Source organism: Ovis aries, chromosome 15, assembly GCF_016772045.2.
Source record: "Ovis aries strain OAR_USU_Benz2616 breed Rambouillet chromosome 15, ARS-UI_Ramb_v3.0, whole genome shotgun sequence".
NCBI lineage: Eukaryota > Metazoa > Chordata > Mammalia > Artiodactyla > Bovidae > Ovis > Ovis aries.
The window spans coordinates 8416514-8425806 of record NC_056068.1 but is presented as its reverse complement, the minus strand read 5'-3'; the positions used below and the strand labels follow the sequence as shown (position 1 = coordinate 8425806).

General features: G+C 38.5%; 1 non-coding gene across 1 annotated transcript; it reads left to right on the top strand.

Moving 5' to 3' along the window:
* Positions 1 to 8281: 8281 nt before the first annotated feature.
* LOC114118601 (U6 spliceosomal RNA) lies at positions 8282 to 8388 on the top strand. Its single transcript, XR_003591840.1, has one exon. It is a non-coding gene; the product is annotated as a U6 spliceosomal RNA (small nuclear RNA).
* The last annotated feature ends 905 nt before the right edge of the window (positions 8389 to 9293 follow it).

The window sequence follows — 9293 nt, the reverse complement described above, 5'->3', positions numbered from 1 at the left end:
GATAGATGAGATGGCTGGATGGCATCACTGACTCGATGGACGTCAGTCTGAGTGAACTCCTGGAGTTGGTGATGGACAGGGAGGCCTGGCATGCTGTGATTCATGGGGTCACAGAAATTCGGACATGACTGAGAGACTGAACTGAACTGATATAGTACAGGGAACTATAGTCAATATCTTGTGATAACTTACAATAGAAATGTATATTGAAAAGAATATTATTTCCTTCTCCAGGGGATCTTCCCAACCCAGGGTTCAGACCCTTGTCTCTTATGTCTTCTGCTTGGCAGGTGGGTTCTTTACCACTAGCACCACTTGGGAAGAATACACACACATACACACACAGACACAGACACACACACACACACACACACACACATAGAAAGATAGATAGGCTTCACAAGTGGTGCTAGTGGTAAATAAGAGAATTGAGTTTGGGAGGCAGTCCTAATATGGCAGAGGAATAGAACGGGGAGACCTCCTTCTCCCCCACAAATTCATCTAAAGATCATTTGAATGCTGAGCAACTTCCACAAAACAACTTCTGGACACTGGTGGAGGACACCAGGCACCAAGAAAGACAGCCTATTCTCTTCAAAAGGAGGTAGGACAAAATATAAAAGACAAAAAGAGGGACAAAAGAGTTAGGGAGAGAGATCTATCATGGGGAGGATGTCGTGAAGAACTTTCAACACAGTAGGAAACCCTCTAACAGGTGGGTCTGTGGGGAGTTTTGGAATCTCAGAGGACAACAGAGCCAGGAGGGAAAACAAAAACCAAAAAAAAAAAAAAAAAACACCCCACAGAATATGAGCCTAACTGCAACTGCCAGCAGAGAAGTGGCCCAGACACTGGCATCTGTTACCAGTGAGAGGGGTCTGGACAGGGAGGCATGGGCTGGACATTGGTGCTTAGGGTAAGGACTAGGCCTGAATGCCCTGAGGACAATCTGAGGGAGCTAAAGTGAGGTAGGAACACAAACTGTGGGATTGCCAGAGAGAGGAAAAAAGAGAGAGAGAAAGAGAGAGAGAGAGGGAAAGAGAACTTCCCCGTGAAAGTTCCCACAGCGCCTGGCCCGCTCACAGTCAAAGGGTTGAATGAACACCAAAGGGAGCTACACAGCTGTGTACAGGTGCTTACCCCCACCAGAGGCAGAGAGGATGGTGTACAACAGCCAGAGCCAGAAGGCAAGGGGCAATCTCAGCCCCAGAGACTGGCAAGCTCCACCAGACTATGAGCATGCTCCCACTTGCTAACTATATCTTCCTGGGATCCTGGACGGTTGACATCTGCCAGGAGGGGCACAGCCTGAGATCAACTCCTCAGAGGAGAGATAAAGCATACCTGAGTCAGCGCTCTCATGGCGCACCCAGGAAACTGAGTGGCTGGAATCAGAGAGGTGATTAAGATGCATGGCCACCTAGGACATGCACTCACCAAGCATCTGTCACCTGAACTGATCCAACCGGGAAAGTGCACAAAATGCATGCCCAACAGAGTCTGTGCCCTTGTGGATTACCCGAGAACCAGAACCTGAGTGGATTAGACCTGGGAAGTGCATGAAATGCAGGGTCCACTTTGGACAGTGCCCTTGCAGTGCCTGGAGCCTGAGCAGTGTAGACATGGAAAGTACACACTGCCATGAGCTTGGGCAAACCCAGAGTGGTCCATACACTGTGAGCACTCTGCACACATGCCAGTGATATTTGTTTGCAGTGTCCCTCCCTCCCCACAACACAACTAAAAAAGTGAGCTTAATAAGTGAACACATTCACCCCCTTGTGTCAGGGCAGAACTTAGACACTGAAGAGACTTGAGAACAGAGAAGGCCAAAATAAAGAAGAGGAAACCACTCTAGAAGTGACAGGTGCAACAGATTAAAACCCTGTAGTTTACATTGACTAAGCATTGGAGGGGCCTATAGACCTTGAGAAGAAGTACAAGCTGGTACAAGGAACTATCTGAAACTGAACGGACCCCACACTGCCCACAATAGTGTAAGAGAAATCCCTAGATATATTTTTGGTATTATCACTTTGTAATTGTTTTAAAATAAAGTTCTTTGTGACTCCTTTAATTTTCATTTTTATAACCTACTATTACCTTGAAAAAAGACCCTATTTTTAAAGCAAATTTCATATATATATATATATATATATATATATATATGTGTGTGTGTGTGTGTGTATATATATATATATATATATATATCCAGTTCCAGTTCCAGTTCAGTCACTCAGTCATGTCCAACTCTTTGCGACTCCATGAATCACAGCACGCCAGGCCTCCCTGTCCATCACCAGCTCCTGGAGTTTACTCAAACTCATGTCCATCGAGTCAGTGATGCCATCCAGCCTTCTCATCCTCTGTCGTCCCCTTCTCCTCCTGCTCCCAATCCCTCCCAGCATTATATATATATATATATATATATATATATATATATATATATACGCACACACACACACATATATATATACAAATATATATTATAATTTTTGTGATTGACTTTGTTTTGTATTTTTCATATTGCATTTTTGAGAGTATAACCACTACTCTAGATTTTTAATCTTTGTTTTTTGGTATTTGTTAGCAGTTGTGTACCTTTAAAGATCTAATCTTGAGTATCCATTTTCACGTAGGGGTGTGATTACTGGCTTGATTGCTCTCTCCCCTTTTGACTCCCTCTCTTTCCTCCTGGTTACCTCTATCTACTTCCTCCCTCTTCTCTTCTCTATGTAACTCTGTGAACCTCTTTGGGTATTCCAAACTGTGGAGAGCACATAGGGAATTGATTACTGGCTAGCTTTCTCTCTCCCTTTTTGACTCCCCCTCTTCTCCTCCTGGTCACTTCTATCTCCCTCTTCCCCCTTCTCTTCTCCATGTAACTCTGTGAACCTCTCTGGGTGTCCCTCACTGTGGAGAATTGTTTCACCATTAACCTAGATATTTTATCAACTGTGCTGTATGGATGGAGAAGTCTTGAGGCTACTGTAAGAATAAAACTGAAAGCCAGAGGCAGGAGGCTTAACTTGAAAATTTGAGACCATCAGAGAAGTCCTGATTCCAGGGAACACCAATAGACAAGAGCTAATGCAAAAGCCTCCATACCTACACTGAAACCAAACTTCACCCAAGAGCCAACAAGTTCCTGCTCCCTGTGGGTGAGGTTGGGCTAGAGGCCTGTGAAGTTTTCCTGGTTGGGGAAGCCATGCCAAGCCCATAGACACTCCAAAACTCACTACTGGACACTTCATTGCACTTCAGAGAGAAGAGATCCAGCTCAACCCACCAGAACACAGACACAAGTTTCCCCAGCCAGGAAACTTTCACAAGCCTCTAGCCCAACCTCACCCACAGGGAACAGGCTCCACAATAAAGAGGAACCACAAACTTCCAGCCTACAGAAAGGCCACCCCAAACACTGCAATCTAAACAAAATGAAAAGGCAGAGAAATACTCAGCAGGTAAAGGAAAATGATAAATACCCACCAAACAAAACAAAAGAGGAGTAGATAGGGAATCAACCTGAAAAAGAATTCAGAATAATGATAGTAAAGATGATCCAAAATCTTGACAACAAAATGGAGTTACAGATAGACTAGAGACAAGGATTGAAAAGATGCAAGAAATGTTTAACAAGGATCTAACAGAAATAAAGAAGAGTCAATCAATAATGAATATGCAATATCTCAGATTGAAAGCACTCTGGAGGGAATCAACAGTAGAATAATTGAGGCAGAAGATAGGTTAAGTGAGGTGGAAGATAGAATGATAGAAATAAATGAAGCAGAGAGGAAAAAAGAAAAAAAAAGAATTAAAAGAAATACTAACACATATATATGGAATTTAGAAAGATGGCAATGACGACCCTGTATGCAAGACAGCAAAAAAGACACAGATGTGTATAATGGAATTTTGGACTCAGAGGGAGAGGGAGAGGGTGGGATGATTTGGGAGAATGGCATTGTAACATATATACTATCATGTAAGAATCAAATCGCCAGTCTATGTCTGATGCAGGATACAGCGTGCTTGGGGCTGGTGAACGGTGATGACCCAGAGAGATGTTATGGGGAGGGAGGTGGGAGGGGGTATCATGTTTGGGAACGCATGTACACCCATGGTGGATTCATGTCAATGTATGGCAAAACCAATACAGTATTGTAAAGTAAAATAAAGTAAAAATAAAAATTTAAAAAAAAAAAAAGAAAGAAATGAGGACAACCTCAGAGACCTTTGGGACAATGTTAAGTGCCCCAACATTAGAATCATAAGAGTCTCAGAAGAAGAAGACAAAAATAAGGGGCATGAGAAAACACTTGAGGAGATAATAGTTGAAAGCTTTCCTAAAGCGAGGAAGGAATTAACTATCCAAGTCCAAGAAATCCAGAGAGTCCCAAAGAGGATAAACTCAAGCTGAAACACCCCAAGATGCATATTAATCAAATTAACAAAGATCAAACACAAAGAAGAAATATGAAAAGCAGCAAGGGAAGAACAACAAATAACTCACAAGGGGATCTCCATAAGCATAACAGCTTATCTTTCAATAGAAGTTCTTCAGGCCAGAAGGACATAATTAAAGTGATGAAAGAGAAAAACCTACAACCCTGATTACTGTACTCAGCAAGGATCTCATTCAAATATGAAGGAGAAATCAGAAGCTTTGCAGATAAGCAAAAGCTGAGAGAATTTAGCACCTCCAAACCAGCTCTTCAACAAATGCTAAAGGATCTTCTCTAGACAGGAAACACAGAAAAAGTTTATAAACTCAATCCCAAAACAACAAAGTAAATGGCAACAGGATCATACTTATCAATAAATACCTTAAATGTATATGGGTTGAACACCCCAAACAAAAGACAAAGACTGGCTGAATGGATACAAAAACAAGACCCCTATATATGCTGTCTACAAGAGACCCACCTCAAAACAAAGGATGCATAGAGACTGAAAGTGAAGAGCTGGAAAAAGATATTTCATACAAATGGAGACCAAAAGAAAGCAGGAGTAGCAATACTCATATCAGATAAAATAGACTTTGAAATAAAGCCTGTGAAAAGAGACAAAGAAGGACACTACGTAATGATCAAAGGATCAATCCAAGAAGAAGATATAACAATTATAAATATATATGTACCCAACCTAGGAGCACCTCAACACATAAGGCAAATGCTAACAAGTATGAAAGGGGAAATTAACAGTAGCACAATAACAGTGGCAGACTTTAATACCCTACTCACACTTACGGATAGATAAACCAAAAAGAAAATTAACAAGGAAACACAAACTTCAAAGGATACAATGAACCAGTTAGACCTAATTGATATCTATAGGACATTTCACCCCAAAACAATGAATTTTCCCTTTTCCTCAAGTGCACACGGAACATTTTCCAGAATAGATCACATCCTGGGCCATAAATCTAGCCTTAGTAAATTCAGAAAAAAAAAAATTGAAATCATTTCAAGCATCTTTTCTGATCACAATGTGGTAATATTAGATGTCAACTACAGGGGAAAAAACTGTTAAAAATGCAAACATATGGAGGTTAAACAACACACTTCTGAATAACCAACAAATCATGGAAGAATCAAAAAAGGAATCAAAATATGCATAGAAACAAATGAAAATAAAACCACAATGACCTAAAACTTAAGGGATTCAGTAAAAGCAGTACTAAGGTGAAGTTTCATAGCAATACAAGCTTACTTCAAGAAAAAAAAAGAAAAATCAAATAAGCAATCTAACTTTATACCTAAAGCAACTATAAAAAGAAGAAATGAGGAACCCCAGGGTTAGTAGAAGGAAATAAATCATAAAAATTAAGGCAGAAATAAATGAAAAGGAAACAAAGGAGACTATAGCAAAAATGAACAAAACTAAATGCCGGTTCCTTGAGAAGATAAAATAGACAAACCATTAGCCAGACTCATTAAGAATAGGAGGGAGAAGAATCAAATCAACAAAATTAGAAATGAAAATGGAGAAGTCACAACAGACAACAGAGAAATACAAAGGATCATAAGAGACTATTATCAGCAACTATATGCCAATATGGACAACTTAGAAGAAATGGACAATTTCTTAGAAAAGTATAACTTTCCAAAACTGAACCGGGAAGAAATAGAGAATCTTAATAGACCCATCACAAGTATGGAAATCAAAACTGTAATAAAAAAAATCTTCTAACAAACAAAAACCCAGAACCAGATGGCTTCAAAGTTGAATTCTACCAAAAATTTAGAGAGGAGCTAATACCTATCCTACTCAAACTCTTCCAGAAAATTGCAGAGGAAGATAAACTGCCAAACTAGAATGCTATGAGGCCACCATCACCGTAATACCAAAACCAGGCAAAGATAAAACAAAAACAAGAAAACCGCAGGCCGCTATCTCTGATGAAGATAGATTCAAAAATCCTCAACAAAATTCTAGCAAACAGAATCCAACAACATATTAAAAAAAATTATACATCATGACCAAGTGGGCTTTATCCCAGGGATACAAGGATTCTTCAATATTCAGAAATCAATCAGTGTGATACACCACATTAACAAATTGAAAGTTAAAAAAATATATATGATTATCTCAATAGATGCAGAGAAAGCCTTTGACAAAATTCCACACCCATTTATGATAAAAATTCTCCAGAAAGCAGGCATGGAAGGAAAATATCTCAATATAATAAAAACCATATATGATAAACCTGCAGCAAACATCCTCAATGGTGAGAAACTGTAAGCATTTGCCCTAAAGTCAGGATTAAGACAAAGATGCCCACCTTCACTACTACTATTCAATATAGTTTGGAAGTTTTAGCCACAGCAATTATAGAAGAAAAAGGAATAACAGGAATCCAGATGGGAAAAGAAGTAAAGCTTTCACTGTTTGCATATGACATGATCCTCTACATAGGAAACCCTAAAGACACCACTAGAAAATTACTAGAGCTAATCAATGAATATAGTAAAGTTGCAGGATATAAAATTAACACACAGAAATCCCTTGCATTCCTATACACTAACAGTGAGAAAACAAAAAGAGAAATTAAGGAAACAATCCCATTCATAATTGCAATGAAAATAATAAAATACTTAAGAATAAATCTACCAAAAGAAACAAAAAAACTTTATATAGAAAACTATAAACACTGATGAAAGAAATCAAAGAGGACACAAATAGATGGAGAAATACACCATGTTCATGGATCAGAAGAATCAATATAGTGAAAATGAGTATACTACCCAAAGCAATCTACAGATTCAACACAATCTCTATCAAGCTACCAACGCTATTTTTCACAGAACTAGAACAAATAATTTCACAATTTCTATGGAAATACAAAAAAAAAAATCGAATAACCAAAGCAATCTTGAGAAAGAAGAATGGAACTGGAGGAATCAACCAGCCTGACTTCAGGCTTCACTATGAAGCTACAGTCAAGGCGGTATGGTACAGGCACAAGGACAGAAATATAGATCAATAGAACAAAATAGAAAGCTCAGACATAAATCCACACACCTATGGACAACTTATCTGTGCCAAAGGAGGCAAAAATATACAATGGAGAAAAGACAATCTCTTTAGCAAGTGGTGCTGGAAAAATTGGTCAACTACCTATAAAAGAATGAAACTAGAACACTTTCTAACACCATACACAAAAATAAACCCAAAATGGATTAAAGATTAAAATGTAAGACCAGAAACTATAAAAATCCTAGAGGAAAACATAGGCAAAACACTCTCTAATGTAAATCATAGCAGGATCCTCTATGGCTCATCTCCCAAAGTAATGGAAATAAAAGCAAAAATAAACAAATGGGACCTAATTAAACTTAAAAGCTTCTGCACAACAAAGGAAACTATAAGCAAGGTGAAAAGACAGCCTTCAAAATGGGAGAAAATAGTAGCAAATGAAGCAACTGACAGAGAATTAATCTCAAAAATATGCAAACTCCTGAAGCTCAATTCCAGAAAAATAACTGACCCAATCAAAAAATGGGCCAAAGAACTAAACAGCCATTTCTCCAAAGAAGACATACAGATGGCTAACAAACACATGAAAAAATGCTCAACATCACTCATTAAATGCAAATCAAAATCACAATGTGGTACCATCTCACGCCAATCAGAATGGCTGCTATCAAAATGTCTACAAACAATAAATGCTGGAGAGGGTGTGGAGAAAAAAGAACCCTCTTACCCTGTTGGTGGGAATGCAAATTAGTACAGCCACTATGGAGAACAGTGTGGAGATTCCTTTAAAAACTGGAAATAGGTGCTCACTTCGGCCGCACATATGCTAAAATTGGAACGATACAGAGAAGATTAGCATGGCCCCTGCGCAAGGATGACATGCAAATTTGTGAAGCATTCCATATTTTTTAAGGAAACAATTCCATTCTCCATTGCAATGAAAAGAATAAAATACTTAGGAATATATCTACCTAAAGAAACTAAAGACCCATATATTGAAAACTATAAAACACTGATGAAAGAAATCAAAGAGGACACTAATAGATGGAGAAATATACCATGTTCATGGATCGGAAGAATCAACATAGTGAAAATTAGTATACTACACAAAGCAATCTACAGGTTCAATGCAATCCCTATCAAGCTACCAGCCACATTTTTCACAGAACTAGAACAAATAATTTCAACATTTGTATGGAAATACAAAAAAACCTCGAATAGCCAAAGCAATCTTGAGAAAGAAGAATGGAACTGGAGGAATCAACTGGCCTGACATCAGGCTCTACTACAAAGCCACAGTCATCAAGACAGTATGGTACTGGCACAAAGACAGAAATATAGATCACTGGAACAAAATAGAAAGCCCAGAGATAAATCCACACACATATGGACACCTTATCTTTGACAAAGGAGGCAAGAATATACAATGGAGTAAAGACAGCCTCTTTAACAAGTGGTGCTGGGAAAACTGGTCAACCACTTGTAAAAGAATGAAACTAGATCACTTTCTAACACCACACACAAAAATAAACTCAAAATGAATTAAAGATCTAAACGTAAGACCAGAGACTATAAAACTCCTAGAGTTTTATAAGCAAAACACTCTCTGATATAAATCACAGCAGGATCCTCTATGATCCACCTCCCAGAATTCTGGAAATAAAAGCAAAAATAAACAAATGGGATCTAATTAAAATTAAAAGCTTCTGCACAACAAAGGAAACTATAAGCAAGGTGAAAAGACAGCCTTCTGAATGGGAGAAAATAATAGCAAATGAAGCAACTGACAAACAACTAATCTCCAAAATATACAA